The sequence below is a fragment of the Furipterus horrens genome, unplaced genomic scaffold (assembly GCF_987537825.1).
Source record: "Furipterus horrens unplaced genomic scaffold, mFurHor1.1.pri manual_scaffold_6, whole genome shotgun sequence".
Classification (NCBI taxonomy): Eukaryota; Metazoa; Chordata; class Mammalia; order Chiroptera; family Furipteridae; genus Furipterus; species Furipterus horrens.
Window position 1 is genome coordinate 66,604,706 of NW_028327176.1, and position 23,433 is coordinate 66,628,138.

The 23,433-nt window shown below is 45.7% G+C and overlaps 1 protein-coding gene across 2 annotated transcripts in view; it reads left to right on the top strand.

The window, feature by feature from the left end:
- TCF7L1 (transcription factor 7 like 1) overlaps positions 1-23,433 on the top strand; it is a 170,359-nt gene that overhangs the window by 93,571 nt on the left and 53,355 nt on the right. The gene's annotated exons all lie outside the window — the stretch shown is intronic.

The window sequence follows — 23,433 nt, forward strand, 5'->3', positions numbered from 1 at the left end:
AGAACCAGACTGGAAATCAGGAGACCCAGGCAGAACCCAGCTGTACAAACACAATTATTTGTATATCCATAGCAGGACAAAACATAACAAAAGAAGTGTGTGCGCACGCCACCCCCCCCAACCCTCTTAAAGTGTTTTCATTAACCATTTTAGTGATGGTTGTGATGTTCTGAGTCTGTTGTGTATTATGAAGGAAGTGAATGAGTAATTATGTTATTGTCACAGAGAACAGGAATTTTCAATGTGGGAGAAAGAAGATGCAGATAGGAGATCAAGGAGGCTAAGAAACCATCTTGTACTATACTAGTCCTGAATGCAAGTTGGAAGGACCAATATAAACTCATACACACACACAGACACAGTCTTTTTCTGTCTACTGAAAAGACCTAGCAACAATAATCTCATAACAATGACCTACTTTAGTGCTCAGATTGTGTTCTCTTACTACCATTTCCCACTTAAAACAAGGCTTCTAAGAGGGACCAACGGCTTATTGTACAAGACAAGCCCAGAGTGTACTGTTACGTAGGATAGCATGAAATCAATTCAAGACCACAAGAGACTTGGTCTACTCTGGGGACTTGGGTAGTAGGACTACTAGACCAGAACAACGGAAGAGCCAACCTGATAAGAGGGAAAGGTGAAATCATTTGAGCATCGGTGGCATCATGTTTGTTTAAACCCTCAGTGCACAATGACTCTAAAAAACAAAACCAAACAAGCAATAACACTGGTTTCCTTTGGGGGACAGCAGGGAATTAAGTCATTATTTTAAACGTGGTGAAGAGAAAGGATCAGACGTTTGTCCTACCTGAGCTATGTGCTGTCTGTCGCTGGACCACCAAATAGTGGGGAAAGTTTTTCTTTACAGAAGTATCCCAGCTAATGAGAAAGAAATAGTCTTATTCCCTCAGTCCCAAATGGAATAAAATAACACTAAAGCTGAATTTGATCAGCCTCTAGATCTAATTATTGATTTATAAGAAATAAATGGTTCAGAGGAACATGTTAAATGACACCATGAGGATGTGAGTAGCAAAATCCAGACTAGAGAAAACTCTATAGGACCAATAACTTGGTTTCTTCTACAGATAATACAGAAAGAGAGGGAGAAAGAGAGGGAGGGAAGGGAGAGACCCCCTAAAGATTAAAAAGCTGAAAGAAGAGAAACATATATTAACCTATATCACTGTCTGGACCAGGACCACATTTGGAGCCTAATTGAAAAATTTTAGGAGGGAAATTATAATATAATCAGGAAAATAAATGTAAAAGCATAACTAGATATTTTATAACAGAATTGTTAAGTTATAAAGACAAAATAATTTTATAGGAATCTTTACGATTTCTATCTTCTAGAGATACATAGTGAAATAATTAGCAATGATGGATAAGCTATTTGGGATTTGCTTCATAGTGTGGTTTAAGGCTCAGAGTGAATGGGGGATCAGTGAACCAATATCAGCCATGAACTAGCTATGGAATCTGCGTGAGGGCCTAACCAGGTTCAGTATATTCTTCTCTCAACTTTTGTATATGTTTGAAAATTACGAAAATAAGAAGCTTTAAATATTTTATTTTTATTCACCCAGAAGAATTCAAGGTAGTTGTTGAAGTACTTGCCAAATAGTTGAGTATTTGAACAGAACCCAGCGGGATCAGGGAGGGAGGGAGGAGCAGGACCAGTAAGCGATGGCCCGGTTAGGAGAGTGGCCAGAAAAGTGTCTCCAAGAAGTGGTATGTGGGTGTGGGCTTCCCCATAACACTGGATTTAGGCGTGCTGAGAATGAGAGGGAGGGCGGGGAAGAGAGCAGAGCCCAGGGAAGAGGACACAAGGGACCACTGACAGTGAAATATGGGAGACTTCTGATTTAACACCACACAGCACACACTTGGGGACCCTACAGATGAGAAGGCCTTTAGTCCTTAAAGCAGCCCCTATGAGTTGTGTGCTGGGGTAAGCCATATTTGACACTTGGTGAAACAGAAACACAGATCAATTACCTGCCTGGGATTACCCATAGTAAGTGGCAGGCCAGGATTTGAACCTAGGCAAACCAGGACTCTGGGCTCTTAACCATTGCCCTTTATGTTCATATTTTGGTGGAAATGGAAGACTTATTACAAACGTTTCTCCTCCCAACTTCTCTATTCTACCATACTTCCCATTGTCCTGATCTCCCAAGCTTGCTGTCTTCAGCTTCTCTTTTTCTCCCTTGCTCCATAATCACTATCTGATCCCAGGTCCTACTGATGCTCGGACAGAGCCGCCATCTGTGGACCTGGCTCACTGCAGTCGTGCCCCGACTCCAGCTCCTCCCTTTTCTGTTTATCCCCTTTTTAAAAACTTCCTAATGCACTACTTTCTTCATATTGCTTCCTGCTTACAGACCTCCAGCTCATCTATACTGACCATACAATGAACCCAGGATCTCGCTTCTAAGACAGAGTGAAAAGGTTAGGGAGGTGGCTGCCCTGGGTTTGAATGCCACCTGTACCACTTTTTTTTTTTTTACCCTGAACCTAATGCGTGGTATTCTCAGTACAAAATGGGAGCTTCAAGATGGTCAAATGTGCAAAAAAACAAAAACAAACGAACAAACAAAAATCATGCATCAGGTGCCCAGGACAAGACAAGCTCATGGACCCGAAAGTGAGTTAGTGCTTAATTTTCACTCTAAAGTTGCTTTGTTGCTTTTCCAGGATCTACCTTATACGAACTCTCCATAAAACCTCATCTGCTGGGCATCTTTGGATTTCTCAAATTGTATACATTTAGCTGTAGGAACAGTTTGCCTCTTAGTTCTTATTTCTACCGTTTTGACAGGAACCACTGATGTGTGCCACATCTTTGAATACCTGTATGACTTATTGCCCATCCCCATCATAAGCACTTTAGGTTCTTGGAATATCTTTATTGAGAAATTTCTCAATAACTTTTATTGGCTTAAAATCAGTCATAAACAGTATGGTGGTGTTTGGTTACTTGTTTTTCATTCAATAGATAATCATTGAGCAATTCCTAGCAGTCTGTTAGTGTCTTAGGGACTGAAATATAAAAAAGAATAGGGTCCTCGCCCTGGAGGGGGACATTTCAAGCGAGGGAGACAGTGTCCAGATACTGCTAAGGACATGGTGCTGGGGGAGGGCAGCCTGCACAGGGGTGAAATACAGCCTGGTTCCCAGGGGCACCTTGAAGGAAGAGGGGGAGGAGTGGGTTGGGACCCTTTTCAAGGTGGGCAACTTGACCTGGGGTTCCCTAGGAGCTGAGAATTATTTGAAGGTAGTCAAAAACATCAAGGAAAGAGATGTTGAAATATGGGCTCCTGTGGTAACAGAGGAAGAGGAAGGGAGGGAAATATGTGAACATGAACATGTATGTTTATATGTAGCTGTGCATTCTCAAAAGGAGGTGGGAACCCTGGCCGCTTGGCTCAGTTGCTTGGAGCATCATCTGTGCACCGAAAGGTTACTGTTTTGATTCCCATTCAAGGCACATGCCTAGGTTGCATGTTCCGATCCCTGGTCAAGGCGCATACAGGAGACAGCTAATTGATGTTCAATGTTTGTCTCATCGCTGTTTCTCTCTCTCTCTCTCTCTCTCTCTCTCTTCTCCCTTCCTTCCCCTCTCTCTAAAATCAATGGAAACATGTCCTCAGGTAAAGATTTTAAAAAAATTTTTTTAAGGAGATGTGAAGATTCATACCAGACTGGGGAAAGCGTATACAGGGGGATATTTCCTTGTGTTAATTGAGCTACTAGGAAAGAGAAAGGGAGAGAGAAGTATGTATATTAAAGAGAATTTGGAGATTAGGGGAAGACTCTTTTTACGTCACTTAATAATCCTGTCACGCAAAGAACCATTTCAACATGTAGGTCCAGTTTCTACCAGACCTTTTTTCTGGTGTATAAATTATATACTTGTTTCTCTTTTCACACATCAGTGTCTTCATACTGAGGTATAATTTAGCATCTTGCTTTTTCACATAATATTTTGTCATAGTGTTTTCTGCAACTGATGTATTAACTATTCCCTTATTCTTGGATGCTCACGTTTTTCTGATATTTTACTCCATAAACAATAGTGCAGTACATGTCTTTCACATATGAAGCTTTTCCTGCATTTAGGATTATTGCCCGAGAGTAGATTGACAGACATGGGCTCATTGACTGAAAGGCTAAGAACATTTAAAGCTGTGCATCGTGTCACTCAGTTTCCCTGCAGTGGGCTGAACCAGTTCATAGCTAGGGCTACCATACAGGACGCCTTTCCTGCACGCCAAATGGCACTCTTTTCTGTGGAGCAGAAACAGTAGACATGTAAGTCCTTAAAAACAAAAGTAATAGCTTCAACTTGTTACCTTTTTTCAGAGCCTACACAGTATACAGTCAGCTAGATTGTGTTGCCAGCGGAAAAGTCTGAGGGTATGAGTGAACATGGCCTTTTAATTGCTGTTAGTTCGTCCTAAAAGAATAAACATTTTTTCTTCTGTTATAGGCTTTTCACAACTTCACTTCATAAATCTTGGTCCCCTCACGGTTAATGGTCTATTTAGGGGGTAAGAACATATAAATATTCCAAGAAACACTGTAGGGTACTTGAAAACCGTTGAATCATCTGCAGGAATCTCACTGATGGCAGAGGTTGCTAAGCTGACCAGGGGCAGCTCCTGCTGCCTGCTGGAATGGTCACCTGCCAGTGGGAAACTGAGTGGGAAATTGGGCCTGTTAAGTGCCCTGGGCCACGGGGCTGCAGGCTGTTCCAGCCACACGAGGGTTGCTGTCGATGCTTCCTCCCAACAGCCTTGCTTGCGTTTCTGCTTTGAGGTGGATCTGTGCTTTTCCATTCCCAAATTGCTCTGGAGACCTTCGCATCTGAGAATAATTCATCACTGGCTAAGATCACAGGGCTATCTGGTCCCACAATTTGTTGTCTGGCCTCTGCTTGGACACCTGCAGTGATGGGGGCAGCCCAGAGCAAATTGAATTCCTCCTTGTCCCTGTGACAGCCTTTCACTTCACAGAAGACTGCCGTCTTGTTCTGTCTTCTCTTCACACTGCTCATCTCCAGACAAGGTAGTTTTCAATGTCCTCAGCCTGCCACTCTACTCTGGATCTCCTCAAAGGGTGTATCCAGGACCAGAACAACATTTTTGGGGCATCGTGGAGGAGGTCAGCCATTGAAGCAGCTTCTTTTTCAGGCACCCACAGGGCAGAATTGACTACCCCGAAGATACCATCACCTGTGTAGCTGTCAATTCAGAGGTACCTCCCCCCACCCTCACCCCCACTTCTATGCCCTTTCTCATCCTTAGTGTGGGATGTCTTTGTGTGTAGGACTTCATCTCTGTTAACCTTTGTCTTGATGAGTGTATCCCAATTTATCTAAAGTAATGTAGGGGTTATGTGTGCAGACCCTAGGGGTCAGGGTAAGTTCACATCCTACTCTGGGCTACTCAGATAATTCCCTTGTGCCTCAGTTTCTTCCTCTGTAAAATGGGACTCTAGCAGCCCCCACCTCAGATAGGTGTTGTGAGGATTGAGTTAATATTAGTCAAGTACTTAGAACACTGCCTGGACATTGGAAGACATAGCATGTTAGCTATTGTCTGTCATTGTTGCCCTTTTGAGTTTCTTCGGGATCTTCATTGTGTTCCCTCCAAGTGTGACCTGGGAGCCTTCCAGATCAACAGTCAACATGGCAACAGGTTTAGGCTATTGAGTTAAGGCTTCCATGCCATTCGTTCCAGCTTTCTGTCTTTTGCTTTGAGGGTTTATTTTGTGGGGTGTTTTTGTTTTTTACTTTATGTGTGTTTGGTTTTGTATTTTTAAATCTCGCTCAGACCATCATAATTCTCAGCTTGACCAAGTGATCTGAGTCAATCTTCCACATATTTCTTTTTCATTTCTCTTTAATCAGATATTCTCCTAAGTTTCTACCCTCAGACTTATTTATCATTCAACAAATACTGATTATGTACCTCCTGCAGAGCCCTTGTTCGAATACTGGGGCCACAGCAGTGATGCGAGTGTCCTGGTGAAAGTGACGTTCCCAGGATACAGGTTGAAGTCTGTGTGTCTCATCCTCCAAGTCTGAATGTCTTCTGTGAGGTTGCATTGACTGTTTACATGAACTTGCTCAGGCCTGTTCAGTGTATGGGCATTTAACCCACTTGAGATCATAATAACTGCTATCTTCTCATCTTTCCTTCCACTGTTTTCTCTTCTACTCATTAAGGAACATCTCCTCCACTATTATTTTTTCTTCCCATAGTATATTCAGAGAGGGGAAGGCCTCAAAGAATATAAATATTGACGTTCTTCACTCATCTGGTTGTCATCAGAGTAGTTATCATTTTCCACCCAGTGCTTTAATTCTTGGACATATTCATTGTTACCTTAACTTGGTTAGAGATCACCACAACAAGGATTGAAAGGAATGGGCTGCACTTAGAACTTAGCAGGTATAACTTATGAGAACAAAGCAGATTCTTTATTGTTCTATCCTGGCCTGAAGAGTCAGTACACAGTTTCATTGCATATTCTCTAAAAGACAAAATTCAGAGAATTTTTTTACATACCATAAAATTCGCTTCTTGTGAAGTACAGTTCTATGGGTTTTGGCAAATTGAACCCACTGCAGTCATGATACAGAATAAGTCCTTCCTCCTTTCCCCCCCCCCCCGCCCCAAACTCCCCTAGTGATCGATTTCTAGTCAGCCCCTCCCTGTAGTCAGTCCGACAACCACTGATATGGTCTCTACTTCTACAGCTTGGCCTTTTCCAGAGTGACATATATGTGGATTTATACAGTGTGTCACCTTTTGAGTCCGGCTTCACTCAGTAAAATGCATTTGAGATTCACCCATGTTGTTGCATGTTCTTTTCCGTGACCCGGTAGTGGCCCCTTGTATGCATGAACCAGTGTTTGCTGACCCATTCACCTGCTGAAGGACATTTGGATTGTTTCCGGCTTTGGGTGGCTATGTATATAAAACACTCATCTAAAGTTTTTATGTGAGAGAGCCTTCTCATAGGGCTTTTTAATTTTCTAATAATTTTACAGCTCACCTCTATTGTTCCATTCTGATTTAAAGGCTGTGGGAATTTTGGTAGAATCCATGTCTGATAAATGACAGATGGTGGTACACTTTTTTAAAGGAATGCCCTCATTCTTTCAGAAAAAGGGATTTTAAGAATTCCCAAACTGGAGGGTAGGGGGTGGCAGTAGAGAGCAACGGGGGGAAATTGGGACAACTGTAATAGAACAACAATAAAAAAAGAAATTAAAATAAATATCAGAATTTCTGACATCAAAGAATATTGGTTTTGAACCATATTCTCCATTCATTGGAATTTATTTTGTACCTGAGGTGTATCCTCTACTTAAATTTTCACTGTGTCTTTGAGTTGGCATCTTTCTAAGTCACGAAAATACAATAATACTGAGCAAAGGCCCAGAAATCTCAGAACAGGGTTCATCCTCTAAACTCTGGATGTGAGGCAAGAATGGGGAGGTGAACAGGAGCATGTAGACTCTGGCATTATTCTACTACAAGGGAGGAGTGTTGGGGCCTGGGGATTGACTTGTTTCTGAAGGGCATTCCCAAATCCTGCTCTGGGATAATTCCCCCACTACCATTTAATCATCTCCGTTAAACCCTGCCCTGTCTAGTGCACTGTGCTCCAGACATGGCTCTCCTGGACTCTCAGTAATAGCTCAATTGTGTGTAAGTGGCTGTGAAGAGGCTCTGTGTGCTGGATGAATGGGCCCCATCTCCATGGAAACCAGTGCCTGCGGAGGGGCTGGCCTTTGACCCACTGGTTGCCACCATACTGTTAACCACTGGTGCCTCTTGGGTGGAGAAAGAAAGCGAGGAAATGGCTGTCAGACAGGTTGTTTTCATTTTCCCTTAGTTTAGGCCTGGGTCCACACTAAGTGCAACAGAACTAACACACCAATATTAATCCAAACCGCTTGGATATTATGAGTTTAATTTAATAATAGGTGCTGCCTGTCCTCCCCTACTCTCCCCCAAGCCTTTTCCTTACCCTGTGATGCAGAACTCAGCCATGTGTGGCAGGATGGGTTTATCTGGGAGTGTGGGATGGGGGCAGGCACCTGGAATGGGAGTTGCTTTGCTGTGACCATAGGCACGTTTCCTCTCCATACAGTGGAGCAAGTGCTTGACCTGCAACCCAGAACCCTTGTGAAACTCAGTGAGAAGATGTGGCCAGAACGTTGTAGCTCCGAGGTTCTCCACCAAGTGCAACCTTCCGGCAGTGATAAAGCCCTGGCCACACAGCAACCTCACAGATCAGCCACAATGGCTTCAAATCCTGAAGGGATTTCTCAGCTCAGGCCCTGTCTGTGTCAGCAAGTATTTTAGTTCCTGTTCTCCGCCTACAAGTAGACTTTTTCCCCCGACTTCGTCCTTTGCTCTGAGCTGACTTGGGTCACCATGGTTGTCCTGGACCCCATGAAGTCATCAGAGACAGAATCGGGTCTTCATCCCCAGGTTTTCCTGCTTTCCTGCAGAGGGGCCCCTGGCCCGGGTCAGACACTGGGGGCTCCTCCTCTTCTGGTGTGTGGCTGGAGTCCTCTGGATAGGATAGTGTACGTGCTGGTACGTCCCTGGGGTCCCGAGTGTAAGAGTGAGTGTTTCACCAGAAAGCTGACAGGCAGGTGCAGGGCCTGTCAGTTGTCTGGCTGGGGCCACCCCATAAGACAGACAGTCAGGTAAGCTCTTGGAATATTTTTCATTCCTTAACTGAACAAGGAAAATGACCTTTGGTTCCTGCAGGACTAAGACCTGAGGGGGCCCAGGGGAGGGGGTGTTGTATATACTTATCCTTCAGACAGTGTGTCATCCTGGAGGGAGTGGGAACACAGAGGTAACGAGAGCCCTAGTCCGAGTTCCTTGAAGAAAGTTAGTCAGAAGACAAAAGTAACAGTTCCTTCTTTAGAGACAGAAGCTTCAAAAAAGTTCCATGGCTTTCCAGGTATTTCAGAGTGAGGGGGAGGAGAGGGACTGACGATGGGGGACATTTGCAATGATTGAGATTCCAGAATGCTTTGTTCCCAAAACTTGAAAACCTGTCAACTACACTGGGACCGCAGAGCATCAGCTTCATCCTACGTTGTACTGTTCAAACAAGGCACTGCCTTGGCTCTCTCTGAATGCAGGTGCTCCAGTCTCATGGAATCCACATTTGTCTGAGATACCACCATTACCGTCAGAGGCTAATGAGTGGCGCTTTCTGGACGTTTGGTGTGATCTTTCCCATCCGGCCTGGAGTATGGTCGGAAGAAGTAATTATTCATTTAGGGCACCTTTTAGGACTGGAGAGGCCAAAAATACTTTCAGGGTCTTTAGTTGTAAGATACTCATTAGAACTGGACAGTTTATTTAGTGAGGATTTATTTTTAATTGCCTGCAACTTGCCCACAGTATTTGATATCAAGCCTTGAATTCTAAGATATTCAAGTCAAGGACGCCTGTTGTCCGTTTGGAACCCCTGTCACCTGGCTGAATGTTTGTTCAAGCTCTTGCTTTATGGGGCTTACGAGCTGTGGAGCAGCTACACCTGTCTTGGTTGCAGAAGGGCTCCAAGCGGCCTGCAGAGGTGTCCACAAGGTCATCTACTGGAAGCAGTTCGGCTTGCCTTTCCAATCCCCCAAAACTGCCATTATCAGCGTAGGGACTGTTTTCAGGAGGTTGGGTTGGGGTAGCATTCCCATTGCCCCAAGCTGTAGGGCTGCCGGAAATACACGTATTAACCCTGAGCTTGGGGAGGGGAGAAATGAGCATCCCTTCATTCTGCAGCTGTGTAAACAGTTCAGGGGGAGACAGCCGTGGAAGCTAAAATGCATGGGGGAGGAGGGGGTTGCTGTGTGCAGGGGCCTCTATGGGGTCCCTCCAAGGATTCTGAGGGGTTGGGGGCGGGGCAGGCAAGAGCGTATAGGGATGTCATATACAGGCCACCAGGTTTTTCACATACAGAGGACACATTTTTTCACAAAAGTAGGGGTGATGCTGAGTGATAGAAAGTGTAAACAGTCTGGGCCTACTTGACTGGTAGAAAGGTACTATGGGAAGGCGGGGAAGGTGGTGGCATTCCAGATGAGACTTCTTTCCCCTAGACACCATTGAGATCAATGTGAAGAAAGGCTCTCCTTCCTGACCCAGTCGTTTGTTCAAGCAGCAAACGATTAATATACTGGGGACAGTTCTGTGCAGTGGCAGGGATGAGGGGGTGGAGATTCAATTGCAAGACTGGGCCCTATTTACAGAGTCCATCTCCAGTGGAGAAGAAATGGCCCCTATCTTTGTCCTTTGTGTCCTGGGAGGGGTTTGAGAGGAAGAGGCAGAGCCTAGAAGTCAGCGCAGCAGGAGCCTTGGAGAGGTGGGAGGGCTGAGGAGTTTCACTGGGGTGTGTCTTCCAGGTAGTGGGGGAAGGGCTGGAGGAAAAAAATAAAAAGGCTAGACACAGTGACAATGGAGGGAGGAGCATTGCCTTGGAGCCTGACCAGGGTTAGAACCTCAGCCTTCCCTAGGCACTGTTGAACCGGACTTCACTTTCCTCTGAAGTGCAGATCAGGGGGCTGCTGTTAGAGTGGGGTATGAAATGCAGCATCTTACCAAGTACCTGGCACCTGTTGGTAGGACCAGCCCACCTGTACTGCTGGGGCCAGTACTTGGGGTCCCTTTATTCAGTCTTCATTCAGCACTAGTTTAGGGATTGCCTTCCATGAGCCACTCTCGATATAGGATCTAAACCTGATAGACTAGCTGTGCAGAAAACCTGATAGACTAGCTCTTAGCCCTCAGGGACATCACTTTCTATTGAGGGAAACAGCGAACAAATGAAACAATATGGCCCTGGCTGGGTGGCTCAGTTGTTGGAGCGCCGTCCCATATGCCAAAAGGTTACAGGTTCAATCCCCCATTGGGGTGTGTATGGGAGGCAACCCATCCTATGTTTCTTTCTCTTCCTACCCTCTCTTTCTAAAATCAATAAAAACATACCCTCCAGTGAGGATTTAAAAAATAAATGAAAATCAAACAGCACAGACAATGCAGAACAGGATGGCATGGTAGTATTTGAGGAGCAACAGGGAGGTTGCTGAGGAGGAGATGGGAAAGTTGAGTTGGGAGTGACAACCAGTGGTGAGGAGATCCAGGGTGAGTGTGTCCCTGGCAGAGGGAACAGTTAAAAGGCCATGGTGTGGGGGTGGACGTAGGAGATGACACCAGAGAGGAGGGGAAAGGCCAGTTCGAATGGTAGGGTTTGGATTTTATTTTGAGTGCAGATGAATTGATGGGAGGATTTCAGTGGGTTGTGGGAGGGGATATGGCCTCTGACATGAATTTTAAAATAATTCTCCAACTACTGCATAGAAAAAGGATGGAAGGAAAGCACAGGAATTGGGTCCATATGCCTTTGTGGAGGTGTGTGCACCCCACCTCCTTCGCTGGGCCCAGTATCCAGGCTGAGGTCCCCCTGCCACCCATGGTCAGGCTGCACCCCAGGCAGGCAGTGGGGGGCCCTGACCTCCCTGGGGTCCTTGTACTCACTTCCACCTGCTGCTGGGAGGGTTGGAGCCCTGCGCTGCCATGGTCACAGCCTGATGGGCAACACCCTTCCCCTCCTCCTGGGCGCAATGCACAGCATTTGTCAGTAAGCAAAGCTCTCCACCATTCCTCACGTTCTGGGAGACTCCGAATCTCCCCAGACGCTGTAGGAGCAGTGGATTTAGCCCAGGTCTGCCGCAGGCCCACTACATGATTTTGAATCGACTTCTCTAGGTCAGTGTTGTCCAAGAAAAATAGAACGTGAGCCATAAAAGTAATTTTAAATTGTCTAATAGCCACATTAAAAAAGAATTAAAGGGAAACAAATTCATTTAAATAATGTATTTTATTTAACCCAGTTTATCAATATATTATTTTAACATATAATCACTGTAAAAAATTATTACTGAAGCTTCACATTCTTTTTCCATACTAAGTTTCCTATGTGTGTTTTACATGTACAGTGCTGTCAAGTGCTCAGAAACTGCCTGTGAGTGGCGGCTCTGGGAGCCTCCCCTTCATCATCTGCATGAGGGAGAAGTATTGTGCCTGCACCTCCCTCCCTCCTGTGGAAACACAGGAGAGGGAGCCTCAAGTCTGCGGGGGAGATTTGGAGGTCATAACTTTAGGCTCTCATCCCAAAAGGTGTGGTTGGGAGTAAAACAGCTGATGTGGGAATTTCCCTTTTGATTCTAACATCAAGAGAGAGAGCGGAGAAATACAGTCCACACTTAAAACCACACATAAGCCCTGGCTGGTGTGGCTCAGTGGGTTGAGCATTGGCCTGTGAACCATAAGGTCACTGGTTTGATTCCCGGTCAGGGCACATGCCTGGGTTGTGGACCAGGCCCCTGGTTGGGGGCATACAGGAGGCGACCAATCAATATTTCTCACTCTCTCTTTCTCCCTCCCTTCCTCTCTCTAGAAATGAATAAATAAAATCTTTAAAAGCACACACACAAATTGCCTAAAATAGTGCATATACTTATGGACTAACTAAAGTATGCGCTGGCAGAATTTAGTGTCTCACTGTAATTTGAAAAAGTAATCTTCTGCAAAAAAATGAAACAGAAAAGTTTTTTTCCTAACCATGGTTACAATGAAACTGTGTGATGCTTTTTGTTGTTGTATTTTAATGGAAATATTAAATCTGTGGCTTTTGTTTTTAAGGAAATGGAGAAAGGAAGGAAGCTGGAGGGTTTTAATTCGTTATGCTAGCTTTGGATTCTGCAAAATCAGGAAATCAGAAAGTACGAGTTCTCAAAGCAGTGACATTTAACTCGATTGGGAAGGGCACGCCCAAGGTCACCCTTTTAAAGGGTTTGTCTTCCTTTTCAACATTTTTATACAGCATGTCTTTTGGAGCTCACCATTTTTGGGTCTTTCTTTTTCAGTGTGGGAACCGAAGTTGGAACACTAGAGTTTTTTCACTTGTCCCTGGGAGTGGCCTGTCCTCAGGACCTGCCACAGGGTAGCATGAAATAAACGTTTGTTGATGGACTCACAGACCTGCCTGGAGGGGGAGCGGGAGGGAGGGTAGGTGCCCGTCCCTTTCTTTGTCCCAGAGTATTGGATGCGTTTTTAAGCAGTCCTTGTTCATGTGAGATAATTCAGGCTCCAAGTGTATTTTTATTTTATTGGCTCCCTTAAAAACTTTTAAAAAGAAATTAAATACAGACAATGTTTTAGTATTTTAATTACAGTCCCTGTTAGGACTCCATTTGTGCTTTAGGACCTGGACAATTACAGGGGTCTAGGAATAGTTTGTTTCTATTTCTCTGTAAATATTCCTTTCAGGTTTCTATTTCCTGTTTTGTCTTTTTTTCTTCTGATGGAATCTTTTTAATTACTAGACTCTAAATACATCTAGCTTTAAGAAGCTGATGAAAATTTCTTCCACTATCTGGGACTTTTCAAATCAAGCCATTTACCTACAGGACCCCAGGGGAAGGGAGACTTAGCTGTCACACAGCAGGTCTTTTCCATCCCTGACTCATTCCCATAATTCTTCTGTGGGTACCAGGAGGCTGAAAACCTTGTGGCTGCTGCTTGCCTCAGGGCATTCCCACAAGCCTTGGGCTGCCACCTGCCAGCATAGAACCCATGTCAGAGAGAGAACCAGCATCCAGCCAAAGGCACACTTATCCATTTGTGAACACATGGCACTTGGCACATAAGAATTTCCCTTCGTTTTCTGTGGGATGCCTGGAAAAAAAAGGAAAGAATGATCCTACGTAGTCTTGAGGCCTGACAGCTTAACTTCCTCATCCAAGCCTGACGACGGCAATTATAACCATATGAAGACAAACACTATCTCTTTTGGCCTCAGAAGCAACTCTGGCTGTGTCCACTTTGCCTCCAGGGAGCAGCCACCGAGGCTTGTTCCCAGCCGGCCTCCCTCTCCTTGAATAGGGCTCTGCCTTGCAGTTTGTAATGACAGTGTGCAGATGGCAAGCATGAAGCCAGCGCTCTTCCCTGGGCCCACGCTTCTTGAAGACTTTCCCCTCTGAGCCTCCTGCTTGTGGCCCTCTCTGCTCAGGTTCCTTAGGCTGTGTTGCTTCCTTCCATTTCTTCTCTGCAAATCTCTAGATCCCGTCTCCTTCAAGAAATCTCCTGTAGGTACAAAATAAACAGGGGTATGTTAAGAATAGTATAGGAAATGGAGAAACCAGAGAACTTATATGCACAATCCATGGACATGAACTAAGCAAGGGGGGATTGCTGGAGGGAAAGGGGGTACTGGGCGGAGGGGAGCAAAGGGGGGAAAAATTGGGGCAACTGTAATAGCATAATCAATAAAATATACTTTAAAAAAAAATCTCCTCCGACACTTCTATCTCCCCTCTTTCTCCCCTTCCCCATTGTTAGAAGCAGCTATTTTGCCTCCCACTTTCCTGGTATGCTGCTGCATTTTTGAAAACTCTTAAGTGAATGGGCATGTTTTTCTTCCCTTTCCCCATTTAGATTACTGACCTCTTGAGGTGGAGCCTCCTACAAATTTTATAGGTCTCAGCACAGCAAAGTATCAGTACATAGTAGTTACTCAACAATAAGCAACTTGCATTGGCTTCTAGATGAATCTCATGGATCTTGGTTAATGTGCAAAATTGCTATGCATTCAGCTCCAGTTTTTCCACCCTCAGCTTATTTTCGCAGTTGGCATGTTATTTCAGAATAACTAATATTATAACGTGTTACGGCTGCCCCTTGGTGGCATTAAGTGCTGAGGTCCCCTTGCTGTCTCTGTGTTTTGATGAAAGGGAACACAGTGGTGTCTTCAGATATCGCCCAAAGGCAATACAGAAGATTTGGCTGCTGTAAGTCATTGGCAGGAAGGGTGAAGCTAAATGTAGGCTTTTTAATAACTCAAATGGGGCTTGCATACTTTGTTTTGAGTTCCTAAAAGGCCATGTTGTGGCTGACTCATGGGGAAGCATTATGCGACATAATGCCCACCTCTGTACCTGTGCGAGGAGAAGGGATTGGGGACGTGCCCCATGACTCTACATGGGGAAAGCTATGTTTATACATTATTCACGGAGGATCCAGTTGTTTTTGAAACTGAGTGCAGAGAGAACTCATTTCTCCTGTGAAATCATTGTCTGGGCCTGACCAGCCTAAGAGGTGCTGGAAGCTCAGCAAGGAGAAGGAGAAAGTGAGACCAGGGAAGATGTCTGGGGTGGAGGTGGGGCAAGAAGAGCTACCTGGCCAAAGAGACAGACCCAAGGCACAGGTCTAGGATTCTTGTTCAGTGTGAAAGGTGAGGCCATGTTTGGTTCGCTCATTCATTCGGTAGATACATACTGAGCCACCCACACTGTGTGCCCTGCACCACATGAGGAGCCAAATACACATATACACTCCCTGTCCTCAGGGTGCACAGGCCAGCAGAGTTGGCCCCCAGAGACAGAATGGTGCCAGTTGTGGACCATTGTGAACAGCACCCCCTGGAGGTGTGAGATGTAGTGGCAGAGGGCTTGGGATCCAGCCCCAGGGAGAGGACAGGCCAGCCAAGTGCAGAACCCGGCCTGCCACTGAGGGCTCAGGATGAAGCCGCCAGTTTATTTGTTCATTCATTCATTTAACAAACATTTACTGGCCTCACTTGGAGGTGACTTTTCAGTAAAAACCAAAAGGGATCAGATGTCTAGACACCTGGGGGAAGAGCATTCTAGGCAGAGGTAACACCAAATGCAAAGGTCTTCAGGCAGGATCGTGCCTGGCTTGTACAAGGAAACAAGGGACCCAGTGTGGCTGGAGCTGAGGGGACGGGGTCAGTGGGGGAAGCAGTGAAGAAAGCATGGTCAGAGAGGAACTAGGGAGCTATTCACAGGGGCCTTGCAGAGCATGGTAAGGACTCATCAAGGTCTCTGTGCTCTGAGCGAGATGGGGACCATTCAAGGGTCAGAGCAGAGAGGTGATGTGATCTGATCTACATTTTAACAGAGCTCAAGGCTGCTGTGATAGAAATGGACTTGACGGGAACAAGGGTAGAAAATTGGAGGCAAATCAGGGGGAGAAGGTGATTTCGATAGTGGCAGTAGAAATGGGGATGGGAGAAGTCAGATTCTGGATCTGTTTTGGAGAGGAAGTGGCAAGATTTGATGATGGGGTGCAAGAGGAAGGAGAGAGGAATATCTCCTGAGCTACAGGAAGGATGGAGGTGCCATTAACTGAAATGAGGGAGGCTGGGGAAGAACTGATTTGCGGAGAAAATAACCAGGAGCTTCTGTTCAGGGCATGCTGGCGTTTGGGCTGCTTTTGGGGCCTCCCATGAGGATAGTGATGGGCAGTGGGGTGATTGAGTCTAGATTTCAGGGAAGAGGTCTGGGTTGATGAGACTTAAGTCATCAGCAATGGATGGGATGGAAAACCATGAGACTGAGCCCTGAGCACTACAGCCTTTACACCTTGGAGCAGGAACTGGTTGAGGAGACCAAGAAGCAGCAGCCACAGAAGTAGGGGGAGACCTGGAGGGCCCGGAGTCCCTGAAGCCAAGGAAGCCAGCACCTGGAGGAAAAAGGAGAGAACACCTGAGCCAGGTGCTGCTGGAGGCCTGGTGAGGGGAGGGTTTGATAAATGAAGTTCATCACCCTCAAAAGAGCTATTGCTATGGAGAGCTAGGAACCACAGTGGTGACTCTTCAAGTTGCAGGATCTGGCCTCTTTAATATGAACCGATGGTTGTCCGTACGCTGAAGAGCGTTTGTCAGATGGAAACTGTGGGAGGGCAGCCATGCCCTCGTGGGCAGTGCAGTGCTGGCGTTGGTCACTGAGTGACTGGCCAGCTAGCCTTCCCACAGAAAGTTCTCCATCTGCACAGCGGTCAGGTGTTCCTCCTAACTAGCGGCTTAGGGCAGGGCGGTCCACACTGTTGACTCCCTGCACTGGTGTTATTTGTTGCTGCGCTAGTAGTGGAGACTGGCTTGGTTCTGGCCTCCAGATGTAACAAAGCCATCCAGGGAGCTTAAATCATGCTTTGGAAGAAAATTGATGATGGACGTCTCAACACAAGGGAGCGGGGTGGAGTTTCGGCTTCCAGTTACAAATAAGCTTTACAGGCTTAGAGGAACCTTAGGCTGCCCTCAAAGGAAACCTCAATTAGATCAAAATGAATTTAATTGCTTAATGAATTCTAAATGTGTAAAAAGTTAAAGGCAAGCTTGTTTGGGGGCTGGGATGGGGCAGTGCTATGAGGAGTGTCATGTCTTTTATGACAGTGAAGAAGGAAACTCACCCCTGACACACACAGCCTCACCCACAGATGTCCCAGATTATATCATAGATGCTCAGTTTGTTGGCTGATTGACACACCTAAGGACTCATTCCATTATCTCATTTGATCCTCAAAATAGTTTGAAGAATTAAATGAAGCTGGTTTAATCACTCCTGTTTAATAGACGATGAACTGAGGTTTATCGAGGTGACAGATTTGCCCTTGGCAGGGCCAGACTTTCAACCCAGGTCTCCTGATTTTTATTTCAACATCTGGCCTTTGCTAGGGGTGGGGAGCAGCGGGGGGAAGAGGAAAGGAAGTAGCCCCTTTGACAAGTGTATTCACGGATATTGCCGCTGGCATTTATTAATAACAGATGGGCCAAAGACTCAGTAGAATTGGAATCCTAAGGACTCCCAAGCATTTAACAAGGTATTTTTCTATCTCATGAAATCATGCCATCCAGTCGTTACCTGAGATATGCTCACCCGAAAAGAGTTTGACCATCATCTGCTTAGTAGATCCAGCTGACTAACAGCCTCCCTTCCCTCTTGGTCACTTGGAGGACCAGAACATTGCCCTGTGGCTGTTGTCACCACACTTGTGAATGCCAGTGCCTTCAATGAGGTACATGCCATTGAAGCTGGAGGATTTGATAGCTGTTTTCTTCATAACAAACAATTGATTATGCTAGTACAAAGTTCTCTTTGCTCGCCCCACTAGGTTTGCATCCCTACGGGAGGCTCCACAAGTCCACGTGCTGTGAGCAGCTCAACAGACTCCCTCTTCCTGGAGAAACTGATAAAGTGAACCTAGGTCCTTGTTTCCTCAAAGACATCCAAATTCACACACTACCTGTTGCTATTACAGCATGTTTTACATATAGTATAGTTTATGTAAAACATTGTAGTGTTTATGTTACTATAGTATAGGAATATGACCACTATTATAATCTCTCCCCCTATGCACACACATTCACCCCTTAAACATCCTATTTCAGAAGATTTATCTTCTAAAGGCTATGATGCTTCTCACTTTTAACACTGAAAACAAGTATAGGAGGCCAGAAAGCAACAGCTAAACTAGAACTGAGTTCTTAACTTCCAGTGCTTGATGAGAATAAATCTCCTCCAATTAGACAACTCTTTTTAAAAAATTTTTTCTGTGCCAAGGGGAATATTTTGAGGACCTTTGCACCAAATCTATTCAGATACTTCTATTTAACTTGCGAAACTTAAACACGGACTCTTTCTATTTGCACTGTTTCAGGATTCACAGGAAAAATGAAAATAAAACCCAGTCTCCTCAAGCAGCTAAATTTAAGTTTTAGTCAACATTGTGAGGGTTTGAAAATCAGCTTTAAATTTAGAGCATGCCCATGATGAGGTTGTTTCTGTGTCCCAAGCCTGTCAAATTAAGCATTAATGTTGCAGCTGGATTGTGTGCCTTTGTGAGCATGCAAATTCACATCTTCAGTAGCTCTCTCTGCCTGCCTGCAGACTTATATACCAGTCTCCAAAGGTGTTGTTTGTTATTAAAATCACCATATGTATGTGTAGGGCTTTGCAGTGACTTCCCCAGGTGCAGTGACCCTAATTGTAACCATGCAAGTTGTTCAAACATACTTGAATATTTAAAACAAGAGAATCTAGGCCAGGCCAGGGTGCACTGTTATTTGATTGTGAGGTACTCGGGAAACCAGGTGCCTTGAGGCTGGTTGCATTTAATTCTATTAGGCTCCTGAGAATGTCTCTTCCCATGATAATGAAACAAATGTGTAATTGACCTGGATCCTTTTAGGTGATTTATTTTAAAATCAGGAGTCATATTTATAAAACTTTAGGCTTTACTAATATTTGCTTTTGTTGTGAACAGAAAATCTAGGGAGCCTGCTAGCTGGGCCCCTGCAACATGGAGGACAGGTGTCCCCCAAACATGATTGAGGGCATCTACAGATTTTAATAACAGACAGTTGCCTGGTTATCTGGACTGCTGTGTGTCCCACGGGCATGGACATGGGAGTCACCTGAGGAGCTTGCTGAAATGCAGGCTCTGCTTCAGTAGGTCTAGGGTGGGGCCTGAGACTTTGCGACTCTAACATAATCCCAGGTGACACGGATGCTGCTGGCCTGTGGAGCACACTTTCAGTAGCAAGGCTCTGGACCAAGTAAATTGACCCAGTTTCCAAACTGCAGGGGGTCAGGCCCCCAGAAGGCTGCTTCTATTGACCCCTGCAGCTCACACACACTTACCTTTGCACAGGAGAAAATGGTAAACATCTGACAACATTTGTTTATTTTTTATTGTTGTGCGGCCCTTTGGGAATCAGAGGAAGAAGAGCGTCTCAGTCAACCCCCAGTCCCCATCCCAAAACCATCAAGATTATTGCATTGTGCTTATATTTTCCAAAAATGTGCATGATTATGGCTCATGGTGGATCCACCCCCTTTAGCCTCAAGATAACTGAGGCCACTCAGCCTGGAGTGAGTGATTGGTCCAGAATAAACCCACCCAGGGTGGCAGTTGGTTCTTTACTGCCCTGTTTAGACCTGGCCTGAGGACTGACATTTCCTTTTACTGTCTCAAATGAGAACTATCCTGGGCTTCTTCCAGCAACCTCTGTCTCCTCCCAGACTCTGCAATCCTGTGGGCGCTCCATAAATACTTGTTGACTGACTTGACTCATTCCCTAGGCGCAAAAAAATAAGGAGGGGGGTAGGGAGGAGGGGACAGGAGGCAGTAGGAAAAAGGGGAGTGGACTTGGATTTCTCTGTCTCCTAAGTGTAATCAGTCAAGGCCCAGCCTAATGTCTGATTGTTTGCAGGGTATGGCTATTTTCATCCTATGAAATAGCATTAAGAAGTTAAGTTTAATTTTTGTGCCCTGGCCTGGTGGCTCAGTTGGTTGGAGTATCATCCCGTACACCAAAAGGCTGCAGGTTCAGTCCCCAGTAAGGGCACACACATGAGGCAATCAATCGATGTTTCTCTCTCTCTCTCTCTCTCTCTCTCTCTCTCTCTCTCTCTCTCTCTCTCACTCTCTCTCTCCTCCCTCTCTCCCTCTCTTCCTCTCTCTCTAAAATAGATAAACATGATAAACATATCCTCAGGTGAGGATTTAAAAAGAAGTTTAGTTTTTGTTTTTCACTAATTGCAGTTTTCTTTTCTTTGGATGCTGAAGGCAGAGTGTTCCCTCCAAGATTTCCAACTGGGAACCGAACAGGAAAATGATGCTTGGGAAAATTGGCCCCTTGCTGTCCCGTGACAGTGTGGGCCCTATTTCACACTGAGCAGAGACCTTTGGAGTGTTTGCTCTGGGAACACTCGGGTTCTCGATGGTTTAAGTGGTGGGTTTCCCCTGGTTGTTCAGCTGTGAGAATGTAAGGGTGTATTGCTTTCCCCTAATTTCATATTACACCTCCTTCCTTCTCTCTCCTCCAGAAGTGTACGGGGTTTCCCTGGCTTGACAAGGTGCCAGAAGGGGAGTGGTGGTTGTTACAAGGGGCCCGTTGCATGCAAAAAGCCCTCTCCTCCAGCTGGCCTGAACTCCCCCTCAGCTGCCTTCCCTGGGGTCTCTGGAACCTTCTTCAGAGCTTACATAATTTTTGTCACCTCCAAGAACCCCTCCTGGCACAAAGCCACCGATAAAATCATGTGCTTTGGGGTCTGAGCTCTGGTGGCACATTTTCCTGAGGTTTTTGCACATGGGCCTCCCCCAGGCCTTTTCACAGGACAGAAGAAAACCCAAGGATCCTGGGATGGGGCCTAGCCCTCAGCTTCCTCATCTGTGAAAAGGAGACATAAGAATTCTCTCTACCCACAGTGTTGTTGTGAGGACTGAGTGAGTTTGCATATGCAAAGACAGCGCAAGGCAGAATGTTTTTGTGAGGCATTAGCATTGTTTTTCTTATATTTTGAGCTTATTCAACTTATATTTGGGTTCCAATGTCTAAATGAATACTCAATAAATGCTTCTTCTAAGTCAATGATAGAAAGGAAGGGAGAGTGGGTTACAATCAGTATTGTGCTGGTAGATGTTTAGCAACCTGTTCCAGGGGTAGAGGGTGCCCTGATGTGTAGTGCTGGGCATTTTCATGGTGTAAATAACCCCGTTATGACCCATTTCGGGCTACCAACAGGGCAGCACTGAACGCCAAGTTAGGAAGAGATGCTGATAAGCCAGTGCCAGGCTGCTCCATTTCCCCAGAGAGGCATCTGTGATAGTGGGAAACCCCCACCTGGCCTTCTCCCCCAGCCACACACAGAAATGGGTAGTTCAGCCTTTTTTAAAAAAACTCAACAACAAGGTCTTAAACATAGCCTAGTTCAAAAGTGGGATTGGTAGTATTTTGCATGTGTGTTAAAGGCCCCCGAGTTGTGCTGTCCTCTCCAAAGGAAGCTCTAAATGCGGGGACTTAGGCACATCTGGGCCGTGGACAAATAACCTTTGAAGAGAACTTTCAAAGCTGCTTGCGAAAGGGGAAGCAGAAACTGGAGTCTCTGAAGGGTACTCATTGTTCAGTCTGAGCAGAACCAAAAGGTGGTAAAGAAGTAATTAGTTAAACTGGATGGAGGTAAGCGTTAGGGGCCAAATGCAGAGACCGTGGCCTGAGGCCACCAGCAGGGGGCGAGAGCTCCACCAGCAGGAGTGAAACAGATGCCTACTTGTATTTAGGAGGTTTGTGTGGTTGATTTGTTTGGGGGGTTGGGTCTAATTTAACAATTTAGGATCAGGAAGAAAAATTAAGACGTTTATTGTGCTGTCTGAATAATGTTTTGGAATACGCAAGAAGAGGATGGTGTAATAAGTGGGGAAATCATTGCCCCACTTAAGGACCCATATCTGGATAGTATTTTTGTCTAGAGTGGTACTCAGCACTCATTCTCATCACATACAATGAGAAGGCTTGTGGGGAAGAGATTTACAAAAAACCTCTACCTTTAATTGTGTAGTGTCTATAGTGTAAACAATGGGTGCTTAATACTTGTGTGTTTCAGTAAAGGCTTCTTCTAGCATCTGTGCTCAGCAAGGGGAGGGACCTGCCCAAGGCACACTGCTTGTCTGGGCAGAGTTGACCAAACCCAAGTCTCTGGCCCCTGCCTGGTTGCTGGTTTCCTCTCTCAGTGCCTTCCTTGTAAGGGGCCAGCTGGACAGAGAGCTAACTGGGGAGGATCAGACAACAGATTTGTATGAGATGCCTACCCTTCATCTGCTTCTTGATTGTTCCGCGTGACTGACATCTGATTCAGAAAATGCCATGAAAGGAAACTATGTACTACTTGCCCCTTAAACTAGCTGAGTTTCCCGTTTTAGTTCCTGCTGCAGTGATGAGAAACTCTGGAAGCTTCCCGCTGTGTTCCAGTTGTGTGTGTGGTTGGGGAGAAAGAGGCGTGACCAGGGGCTGGAAGGAAATAGTATAACAGAAAGGCCTGAAGGAGTGAGTTATCACCCAGGGAAACCAGAAGCCCCTGGGTTGGCCCCCATCCCACCCCACACCCTGAACTGGCAGCTGTGCAGACCCGCCCATGTTCAGGCACAGAACTTCCAGATAACTTTCATCCACGTTACAGGCAGTTACGCCCTAATTATAATATGCAGACAGCTCCCCAGGCAGACAACACAAAATGAGTCCACTTCCTGTCACACCCTGATCCCAGTCTCAGTGTGACCCCTCCAAGAGGTCCCAGCCCCAGCACAGCTCTTCCATGGGAGTTTCAGGGAGTCCCTGACTCCAGGGATTTAGTGGCAGAACAGAGCCAAGAGGGAGAAGAAAGAGGCCAGGAAAGAGTGGTGTGTGGAAGGAATGGAACTACTATTCCTACAGCCTGTTTCTGCAAAAGTTTTAGGACTGTCTGCACACAAACAATGTCGTCTAACTAAGCAATGGTTCCCAGACAGCCCATACGACAAGCTTCCCCAGAACCCTGGGCCTCTGTCTCCCCTGTACAGAGAGCCCTACCCCTGCCCTCTCAGCCCCATCCGGCTCCATGGGCAGGCTTCATCCCACCCTGCTCGGGGCCCAGAAGGGCAGGCTGAACCTTCTAGGGCCGCACAGATGACAGCTCAAGGAGATGAGTGCTTTCTGATTTTAAAACCTACAGAGTTGATCTCTGTTGCCTATGGTAGCAAATTAAGCCTGGGG